Raw genomic sequence first — 10569 nt, 5'->3', positions numbered from 1 at the left:
TCTGTTTAGATCCAAAGATTTTGTGATTTTAGTTCGTTAGAATCTTTTAATGGGGTCAAAATGAAAAAGTAAGAGGTTGTAAAATATGTAGGCCTCCTTCCAACAAATATCGTCTAGAAGCCATATTGACTGATTTATTTGATATGCGATATTTGAAATAACCGGACTTTAAAAACGCACAAAATTGATCTTGTCGTTTTGTTACATTTTGGTTCAATGGGTTGGTCAAGAAAACCATTGTGCTCGATCGAACTTGGTTAGAAAATATCATAGATTAACATAATTTTAAAATGTAACAGAATTTGTATTGATATTGACCAGCTCATATGTTATTTGACCAATAGCAAAAGTTTAGAAGATGCGTAAACCCAGAATGGAAGAAAAGAATCGTACTCTCTGACAACAGAAAACTTAAAATTTGCGGCTCCTCTTATTTTTCTGGGACACCAAGTATAGGGGGGGGGTGGGGTGGTTGTTTACCAAAAAATGCACATATATTCCCCATGCATTCGTTGAATGAGATACTACTAATAAAAAAGAGATCGAACCTCCTATTCAATATGAATTTGTTTGTAGGTTTCTTAAATTCTACTAATTTTTCTTCTTTGCACTGCGTTTGGAGTCACCATGTTTCAACGAAATAACGTTTATGAATACTAGTACATAACAAACCAGTCATACAGAAATATAAAAAAAATCTACATTACATGAAGTACATAAGCGATAAACGATTTACACAACGACTTTGAATTGATAACTGACTCAATCGAGAAGTAACACTTGCATATAACGATTATATAATTGCATGTTCTGGACTTGATCATGTTGCCAGGCATCCTCTGAAATTCCTTAAATTATCGAGCACAGGTTGAAGGGGAGGCAACATACACCGACAAAGGATGACTAAAGGGGAATGAACTCTGATTTGTTGTAAATAAAGACGCATAATATGATATGCCATTGGATTGAATGAATATCCGAATCAACGAGGTTGAAAAGAGAACAAACTATATACCTCTCAAGCTAAAAACATCACGGAGGGGAGGCGCTGGTTATTATCGACCTTCGGACGATAGGGCGAATCTATCACATCCACTTAGGGGAGAAAAATAAGGTGATGTATGGGGACCATTATCGGATAAATGAGTCCTTTCTAATTTCGTAGAAATTCTGTATGAAAAAAAAATGCTGATGCATGGAAATTGGGAGAACAAAATCACAAGTTTTGACGAAGTTTCTTCTTTGTGGCCGAAAACATAAAACCTGACGAAATATCGTAATACCTTTTCCTGTAATATAATTATGTATGGTATAATCACGAATCGTTTGCTTTTGGTAGACAAATTAACTAACGTCCTTCTTTCTGGAACGAATTGTCTATCTCTTTTCTTTATATACAGAACAAGGAGAGGGGTGGATGATGTGATGTCAGAAGATATATACGATATTTTCATCAAAATAATCGATACTCAAAAGAGATGCTGCCATACATTAGACGAGAATATTGTTTAACAATTTTAAGGAAACATTTTTCAGAAGGTGGGGGGCATTCTGAATTACTATCTTTACGTCCGTAAGATGAAAATATTACTTGGCTCCATTTCTTGCACGAATGTTGACAACAATTTTATAAAAGAAAAATTCAAAACAGGTTGTTACCCATCCTGTTGGTGTGGTTGTGTATTCAATTAAGTATACCACTATTTTGAATAGTGAGGTTAGCAAATAACACACAAGATATTTAGAAAACAAGCGGCTCTCTTTGATCAGTTTTTCCCCGGCTGATAGTTGTTTCGCTGACATAATATTGCTCGGATCAATAGAAACCCAAATTTATCCTTTTCATGAGATTTAATGCAACGATTGTGTAAAACCGCATGCTCTATAATCATTGAATTATTAATGTAATCCAATCGTTATAATTTTCAATCGATGATCCAAGAAATCAATCTGTATTTTCTTGCTTCAGACAAAAATACTTCGTAAATAAATGCAGCAAAAAAAACGCACAAATCTCTATAAATCAAAATGGAATTGCTTTTAAAACAGTTTTTTCTATCAAAATTAAGAACTGTAATGTTAAAAGAAATGTCGATTTATCGACTTAAATTGCATGAGTGAGCTGACATTAACAGCATGGACGTACGTATTAAGAGCAACATTTTATTCTCGAATGTTACAAGAGTAATTATCGGAGTTTATTTCGGAAATTTTTTTCTTCTCGTGAATGTTCAGTTCTTGTGGTTGTTTTTCTTCATTAATAAACCTAATTGCACGTTTCCTGATACCGTGTTTAGGTGGGGGAATCCCGATTGATTTGGAATTACTGAATTCATTTAAATTATCAAAAGTAGAACAGATTTTGTTACCAAACCCACGTTGTCAGATATAAATATAACATGAAACTTTTTCCTGTCATGATTGAACGAACGCTTATCGAGATAAATGGCAAGGAATACGTAAAATCACTTTTGATATGGTATACCAATTTTTTCTTTTAGTAAAGAATGATAATTTTGCCCGAAATGTGTTTTAACTATTATTGTATATAACTTTTAAAGGGATTGTTCGTAATTGTTCGTTGCAACTCGGCTTTGCTCGAATGAATTTAGGTGCATGCTTGCGGTTGCGGGTGTGTGAAAAATTCAAACTACCGACCTAGAACATGTAGAATAAAAGGTTTCTGCATGTCTTGATTGCAGATTGCAATGAAACCAAATGAACAAAATAGTAATTATAACATTAACCCCTTATTCACATTGCGTATTAAATCAGTTGTCAGCTTCCTGATACTGTATGTGTCTTAGTACTAACAATCCATATACAAAAAATGGGCGGATCCAGTGGGGGCCAAGTGGCCCGCCCCCTATTGGCGGAGCAAAAACAAAAGGAAAAAAGGGGGAAAGAAAATAAAAGAAATAGGTGGGGAAAGAAAGGAGAAAAAAGAGGAAAAGTAAGAGGAGGGAGACGAGTGAATAAAATAAGGTCAGGGAAGACTTGGAAAATATTATTTAAAAAAGTATTTCATGTCATTATATTGAATTTTCGCTCGCGCTTCGAGCTCGCATTGTCTGTTCGACGAAATACACATTTTGCTCAATAGGCTAATATGTAGCTTAAAACATCGTGTTTTGAAGTCAATATACAAAACATATTTCAGCTCGGACATCGAGGTTTCATGTTTTTGTTGTACATCGTATAAAAAATTTCGGCTCGCGATTTGCGCTCTCATTGATTGTGAAAACATATCAACATCTTAATCCTATTTAGGCCTCAACCTTAACAAATTTCGTGCACTTATTAGGCTTCTTAGATTGATAGATATGATAATAAAATTTTCATAATTTCCTAATAACCAAATAACCTTTTTTCAGAAAGGATTATCGACAAGTTTCATATTGCGCTTTGGGAGGAATAGGAAGACAGTCATCATTTCTATATTACGACAAAATGTTCTTAGGCCTAGAATGTCCCGGTCCTAAGTCAAAACGATAATAAAAATATCAGCTCGCGCTTCCCACTCGCATCTTTTATAAAGTACTATCCACATCCACTTCACAATTTTCCTACACAGTGTTTGAATTAGTGCTTAAATTGACCCTTTTATACCGGAATATCATATATTTTCGGATCGCGCTTCGCACTCGCATTATTGATTTTCATGATAAAATATGAAATGTATTTAGAATGCCCAGATTCTGTCTAACTCTGAAACACTTGCATGCATGTTAATTGAGATACGCAGGTTGACCTTTATTCAAAACGTGCTAAAGTTATCCAGTTTCTGATCAGAATATTAAAAAAATCTGCTTGCACTTTGCGCTCGCATTATTAATGTAGGAAAATACCAAATTACCCATCCTTGTTAGTGATTTACAAAATGAATAGTGTCTCGTTTTTAGGTCAGAAATCTCATTTTTCTGCTCGGCGCTTCGCGCTTGCGTCACTTGTTTAATCATATACCTATACCGTTAATGATTACAAAAAGTGCCAAGAATGTCAATTTTTTAGGTTGGAATGTAAAAAAAAATTCAGCTCGCGCTTCGCGCTCACTTAAATTAATTGTTGAAAAATGTATCGTCTTAATGACTAATTGCAAAACAGGTCCCTTTTTTATCAGGCCAGAACACATAACAAAAATTTCTGCTCACGTTTTGCGCTCGCAGTAATTATGTAGTTACATAGGCATCTTGTTCAGGTTCACAAACATTGCCCAGAATGTTCAATTTTTAGGACAAAATACATGAAATTCAAAATAATTTTAGCTCGCGCTTCGCGTTCGTAATATTTAAATAGGGCCTATGAGATTATTACATATTTATGTTGTTTTATAAGAATAAAGTTAAGAAATAACTGTTAGGACGTGTGCGTTTTGGCCCCCCCCCCACCCAATTTTTCATGACCAAGAAAAAGAAGAGAAAAGGAAAGGGATAAGGGTAAAATATGATATTATTTTCCAAATCTTATGTCAAAATTTATCACAAACTTGGCTGTTTGTAGTAAAAATGTCGAAATTTTGCTCGCTTCGCTCGCTTGCAACGGATTAATTTCACGCAATGCCTCATTTGATTCATTACGCAATTGGGACAACCCCTTCAAAGAAACAAACAAAAATAACCTTTGAGCGGCCGATCGGGAAAAATATGGGTAAACATTTTTTCGCCCCCCCCCCCCCCCTGTTTGCGGAAGCTGGATCCGCCCCTGATATACATTTCATAAAGCGTGTTTATCTAAGATACAAAGCTCCTATACAAGTTTTTTTTTAATCAGAAAACATTGCATGTATATGGGTGTCACATTTCATGACAAATATAAACACTATCATAATCTGAAATAATTTAACGTCACCGGAAACAGGAAGGTCAAATACTTTGTGGATTACCTTCAAATATTTAGTTATCATTCTGTGACATTTAAAAGGTATTAAGAAATATGGGCTAAACCAAATGTATTACTTTGAAAATCACATACTAATCCTATATCTGATAGATGATGATTGTAAGCCAACAATATATATTTTTTCTTCTGCTAACGTATTAATGATGGAAAGTGGGTCCAAATCCACCATAATATTTTGGTATTTCGCATGATCAAGATAAAATAATCGAGTAAATCGAATCCATTAGTGTTATTTCAGTACTTACGAGGATGACATGATGTCCTTCATCAGATATTCATCACGTTTTATTTATTTTTCTCATTCCTATCGTTGATTTTTATACAAAAATCAGAAGCAACATCGTTATCTTATTTTTGTAGAATATTTCAGCTAGGCCTATACCCTTTCATACCCAAACAAATAAGTAGAATTCAAATTATCAATAAGAAATGGACGGTTCCGTATAAATCGATTATATCTCCCCGAAAATAGTCCAATTAGAGTACATTGATTTGTTATTTTACTCAGCCGATCCCTCTCTTACTTACGATTTTTCGCAATTTCGACAGGAACGAATTCTAAAACATAAAAAATCTATTGAAAATGCCCGTCAAATTACAATGAACAGCTGAAATGTCTTTGTCGAAAATTGGTGAACCGGGACAGCTGACCGTCGTAAGATTCTGAGCTGACCAAAAATGCTAATATGTCGTTTGTCCAGAGTCCAAGACAAAATACTGGTTTGATTCACAGATTACTGAAAAAGACTGCTTTGTCATGAATAAGGGCTTTTTGACAATAGATTTATGTTGTAGAATCTGTCCCCGTCATGTTGCGAAAGATTGCTAATAGATCTTGAGATAAGATAATAAAATAAACGAATTTTTGGCATACATTCGTAATTCCGAAGCTTCGTAATTCCGAAGGTTCGGTTATTCCGAAGGTTCGTATTTCCGAAGGTTCGTCAATCCGAAAACGAAATAAGGTTCGTAATTCCGAAGGTTCGTCAATCCGAAAACGAAATAAGGTTCGTAATTCCGAAGGTTCGTCAATCCGAAAACGAAATAAGGTTCGTAATTCCGAAGGTTCGTCAATCCGAAAACGAAATAAGGTTCGTAATTCCGAAGGTTCGTCAATCCGAAAACGAAATAAGGTTCGTAATTCCGAAGGTTCGTTAATCCGAAAACGAAATAAGGTTCGTAATTCCGAAGGTTCGTTAATCCGAAAACGAAATAAGGTTCGTAATTCCGAAGGTTCGTCAATCCGAAAACGAAATAAGGTTCGTAATTCCGAAGGTTCGTTAATCCGAAAACGAAATAAGGTTCGTAATTCCGAAGGTTCGTTAATCCGAAAACGAAATAAGGTTCGTAATTCCGAAGGTTCGTTAATCCGAAAACAAAATAAGGTTCGTAATTCCGAAGGTTCGTTAATCCGAAAACGAAATAAGGTTCGTTAATCCGAAAATTGAATAAGGTTCGTATTTCCGAAAATGAAAATTATTCATTTTGGTAACAAACACGGATAATAATAATAATAGCTGGGAGAACAGTTTTCAGAACTGAAGTGGCTTCCCTAGGTAAATAATATAATTTTTATCATTTTAGGCCTACATGAAATTTCCAAAAGTTTGAGCACGTGATTCGCTGGCAACATCTCACAAGGATGCCCTTTTTACAGTAATTGACCAAATAGGCGAATTGTACATTTTCCCAAAAACCGCTTGCTCGCTACGCTCGCAGAAATGAAACGTAATATATAACTTACCAATCAGAGATCACTTAATTTTTTTTTTGCTCAACTTAATTACTACAAAACACACAAATTTTTACACAGATGATAATCTTATCGCGAAAATTTCCGTTTGCACAAAAATGCCCCTATTGGCCCCTTTTTTGGCTCCCCCGCCCAAAAGGAAAACACGTTCCGCCGCCACTGGTTGAAACACGCATCGTCTTCATGGCTAACTGCATAAAGTTCTTAAAATGTCCCCTCTAGATCAGGTCGGAGCTTATATTTAAAATTTCTGTTCGCGCTTCTTGCTCGCAGTTATTATCTAGTTACATAGGCATCTCGTTTTGAAGATCACAAACATATTGCCCATCATATTAAAAAAATATATACCTCGCGCTCGCATTATTTAAAAAGGGTTTATCATGTTATTACATATTTACTTTATTTTATAAGTATAAAGCTAATTATTGACTGTTAGGACTACCCTTTCAAAAAACAAACAAAAATCAACTTTAAGCTGCCGATCGAGGAAAATGTGGCCGAAAAAAAATTGCCCCCCCCCCCATTTGACAAAAGTTGGATCCGCCGGGAGGGAGGCAGGGGGCACTTGCACCCCAAAAATGAAATAAAAAACAGGGAAATGCATATTTTTCCAAAAATGGGAAAGATTCAAAGATCCTTTTTCAAAAATAAATATGCTGTTTTTCATGTTTTCGAAATAAAATACTCTTTTTAAAGTAAAGTTTTCAGGCTGGAATATTGCAAATTTTCAGCTTGCGCTTCACACTCTCAGTTATTCGATTGGTGAACTATGTATTCTAAAGAGGTCACTAAATTTTTTTCTTTAAGATTCCTTTTCTGGTCAGTATGTTTAAGCTCGCGTATTGCGCTCGTGTTAATTCTTTAGTTAGATGTACATATTTTTAGTGACAGCAGAAATCTGCTCGGATTTTTAAAAACTTATTTCCATTTTTATTGAAATACCCTTAAGCTTTAGCTTGTGATTCACGCTCGCAACACCTCGCAATAATGCCATTTAAAGAATAATTGACCCCCAAAACGAGTTTTACAACTTCACATTTGATTTTTTTTGATAATCTTAAGGTGAAAATATCACCAAAGTGCCCATTTTGACGTATGAGCTTCATTTTTTGGCTTTACCCCCCAAACGAAAATTCGCTTGGCCGCCCTTGCCTTCCCATCCTCATAACAATTGAACGGCAAGTGTCCACCCCCCCTTGCCTCTGCCTCTGCTTTCCCGGTTTTCATTTTTCGGATTAACGAACCTTATTTTGTTTTCGGATTAACGAACCTTATTTTGTTTTCGGATTAACGAACCTTATTTCGTTTTCGGATTAACGAACCTTATTTTGTTTTCGGATTAACGAACCTTATTTCGTTTTCGGATTAACGAACCTTATTTTGTTTTCGGATTAACGAACCTTATTTCGTTTTCGGATTAACGAACCTTCGGAAAAACGAACCTTATTTCGTTTTCGGATTATCGAACCTTCGGAAAAACGAACCTTATTTCGTTTTCGGATTAACGAACCTTCGGAACAACGAACCCTATTTCGTTTTCGGATTATCGAATCTTCGGAACAACGAACCTTATTTCGTTTTCGGATTATCGAACATCGAGGTATAGGCAATTTACGTGTTTCGGAATTACGAACCTTCGGAATTACAAAGTGTAACCGAATTTTTGAGGTGCCATCAAACCACTGGACTCATAATCGCAAGGTTGTGAGTTCGAATTCCAAATCCCAACGTGATTATGATTAGCTGAGAGGCACTGTTACCTTAGTAACTGTCGGCTAAAACGTCTGACGAGTCATTTCATGAAACGCTCCCCCCAGGGCACTCTTAACCTAACTTGACCGGTTCCCCGGCATTATTACTACGTCATGAAGAATAAGTGGTAACAACTTCATGGGCTCGCAAATGCTACAATGTCAAGGCAACCGTGTAGAACCAAACAGTAAGAGTGCTCCCAAGGAATTCAGCCCGATCCTACGCGAGCCCTTCTTTTTCTTTATGTATATATCTAATATAATATATATCTAATATGAAGAAAGGATCACCAGTCGTATGTTGAATCACTCGCAAATTAGCGACACAAAATAGCTACACAAAGCTTAGCAATCATCGTATAACATTATTACGATTGATTGCATTGACCACATTAATGGTGAAAATAAAGCGTACGATTACTAGCTAACCTTTGTGTTACATGGCCTATGCTTTCGGGTGGTGGTTGAATCAGGGAAAGTCAGCGCTTTATATCAATATCAAACATAAGTATAATGAGTGTTTTTCTGGATCTAACGCATGGCATAGATCCTTTAAAAAATGTTTTGATGGCTGATGTACTTTATTAAAAGGCTACATGTTCGTCTCTGTAAGACTTTGATACTCATTATCGTTTCTTCTCAGAAACAATTTTTTTAAAATAATGTTATGGAAAGGACGGGTCGAAGTACGCCCGTATCGATAATACAAAAATAGAAACTATTGACCGGATACTAGCATGACTAGTGAACAATAAATGCGCATCATTATGTGCCGATGGATTCATTATGACTCGCCAGCTGCGTTAATATCAAAATTGACAAAAAATACAATGTTTGTCGAAACACCCCCCCCCCCCCTCCTCGCCTGGCTGATTAAAAAAATACACTAACAAACTTTGTTAAATAAAATCTGTTGTATTTTAGGTAAAGTAAGTTATTTGCCTCTGATTTGAATGTGTAAAATAATGGTCAAATGATGGGTCAGATGTTTAAAAATCAGCAATTGCTTTTGCTAGGCTCATGCTTGGCTTTTGCTTGATTCCTTATTGTGCATACAAATGAGCGAACAAATACTCTTGATGGTAAGTACAAGAAATTGTTAACTACCTTCTAACATTTGCTCATAGATTAAGGTATATTGCTATAAAGGCGTATATGGAATAAAGCGAAACTCTTTGCTTCTTCGTTTAAGCATTTGCTTGGTTTTTTTTTTGAAGCTCCGTCAGAGCAGCGTGAGCGTTTGCTTGATCATGGTATTCGCGTTTTATAATCATTTTTATGCACCACACAGAGAAACCTAAGGCGGTGTGTACAGTAGCCCACATGTAAATGTTGTCATCCTAAGCAGGGGCGCGGAAGCGGGAGGACTCAGGGGGCTTCACCCCCCCCCCCCCACACACACTTTTTTTTCCAAAACGGTGTACAAAAACGTAAAAATGACTGTTATGATTGTGATTTTTTGCATGGTCTGCCCCCCCCCCCCCCCCCTTTTGGCTCGGCCCCTCCACGTTGGAAACCGTTCCGCGGCTCCTGCTGAGTAAGTGCAAATTGAATGGCAGCTATATAAATTCATTGATTAGAAACAATTTAAAGGAATAGTTTGACGCCACATCTATGAAAGGAAAATATGTTACATGAGAAAAGCGATATTTTGCACTGTCATACCTTTGCATTCTCGTTCCGCATTTTTTCTTCTATTCGCGTTTGCACCAGCGTGACGTCGCTATTGTTCAAATCCATAGCAATTGCTTTCTAAAGGCAAGAAAAAGGGTTTAAGCAGAAGCAAAGGGTTGTGCATATGAAATAAAGCAATTACTGGAGCATGATGTTTTGCTTGGCTAGCTATTGATTTTCCTGTAAGCAATTCCTTTCAAGCAATTGCTACTTTTGTGAGGTGAATGGGTACCCGGTAGGAAGAAATTCCTCGAATGCTCGAGCGCCCGATCAAGGTAGCCGTGCTAAAGCTGGGGTAATACTTAATACCCGCTGGGAGAACAGTTTTCGGAATTGAAGTGGCTACCCTGGGTAAATATGCCGATATTATTATAAGTAGTATTGTTATTATTATTATTATTACTATTATCATTATTATTATGCACCTGACCCAGTCTCCCGACTCGGGGTGCTTGGTGGGTCCGCCCAGAGCGTGGGCAACAGGAAAGATGA

Source organism: Lytechinus variegatus, chromosome 3 (genome assembly GCF_018143015.1).
Source record: "Lytechinus variegatus isolate NC3 chromosome 3, Lvar_3.0, whole genome shotgun sequence".
Taxonomy (NCBI): Eukaryota; Metazoa; Echinodermata; class Echinoidea; order Temnopleuroida; family Toxopneustidae; genus Lytechinus; species Lytechinus variegatus.
The sequence above is the reverse complement of the archived record's forward strand: the minus strand, read 5'-3'. Positions refer to the sequence as shown.